The sequence below is a fragment of the Echinops telfairi genome, unplaced genomic scaffold (assembly GCF_000313985.2).
Source record: "Echinops telfairi isolate 266 unplaced genomic scaffold, ASM31398v2 ScPeMD7_7425;HRSCAF=8463, whole genome shotgun sequence".
Lineage (NCBI taxonomy): Eukaryota > Metazoa > Chordata > Mammalia > Afrosoricida > Tenrecidae > Echinops > Echinops telfairi.
In genome coordinates this window covers 8,079,320-8,080,747 of record NW_022111325.1, presented here as the reverse complement: position 1 = coordinate 8,080,747, position 1,428 = coordinate 8,079,320, and positions in this window count along the sequence as shown.

Below are 1,428 nucleotides of genomic sequence, written 5' to 3'. Positions count from 1 at the left end.
GCCTCCTTCAGAGCTCAAAAAATTCTTGGGGCAAGTCACAAGGACACTAGCTTGAAGGGTTTTCACTGGCCAAATGTGGGACATTTTGAGCACAAAGTAATAGAGACAGCATCACATTTTAAATCATTGGAAAATTAGGATATTCTAAACCCATATTGATAATAGATAAGTAGATACAGAGAGACATACAGATGAGAAAGCTTTTGCTTATGTAGAATACTGACTGGGAATATGACAAACATGCTGGAAAAGTATTACACAGCCATCATAGTAAATGTAGATTCAGACCAAAAACATCATCAATAGGTACTAAATCTCAGAGGAAATTTTGATGAGAAAGAGTCCATTTGAATGGTCAAAAAGTGTATGCCAATATACTTTTATTAGTTTCAAGGGGGGAAAGCCATAGTTATGTAATGGAAAAATCTGACATCTTGACAAGGTAACCAAAATTCATAATAGTGACTATCTAGTAGGTCTCTAATGTGATACCTAGAGAAGGACACAACATCGTTCATGTAGGACTCAGTCCAGAAATGCATAGTCTGAGTGTAATCATAAGAAAATGTCAGCAAAACCCCACATGCGGAACTTGCTACCAAAACTAGAGTGGGGGAATGAACTCCATTCTTCAAAAAATGGCAATATCATAAAGGAAAGCAACGGTGAAGGAATAAAGGAGACTATCGAGGCACGATAATTTAAGGCATTCTCTGACATTAGACTGGACCCTGTGTTGTCATTGGGGGATGGTATAATGGCCACTGTTGGTGCAGCTAACAATCTTGAAGCACAATGAAAAGGGTTATTACTAATATAAAATCCACGGAAGTTGATAGCTATGTTCTGATTGTGTAAGCGTTTTAATTCTTCACACTAGAGTATTTAGGGGTAAAAGGCCATGATCGATGTAACTTATCCTTAAATGGTTCAGGAGAAAAGCGTGTGTGTGTGTGTGTGTGTGTGTGTGTGTGTGTGTGTGTGTAATAGTATGTTTGTTCCTACTGTGGCTTCGCTGGGAGGAAAGAGATTCCAACTCCACATCTGCCCAAGGATGACACGACTGAGGAATTTTCTGTTGTTGTTGCTGTTAAGCGCCATTCAGGCAATTCCAACCCATAGTAACCTTACACACACAGAACAAAACACTGCCTAGTCCTGTGCCATCCTCACCATTGTGTCTAGGTTTGGAGTCAATTGCTGCAGCAACTGTATCAGTCCATCTCCTCGAGGGGGTTCCTCCTTTGTGCTGTCCCTCTATTTTCCCAAGCATGATGTCCTCCAGGATTGGTCTCTCCTGGTAACGTATCCAAAGGATGTAAGACAAAGTCACCATCCTTGCCTCTAAGGTTGTTCTTCTTTTTTATTTATTTATTTATTTATTAAACATTTTATTAGGGGCTCATACAACTGTTATCGCAATCCATA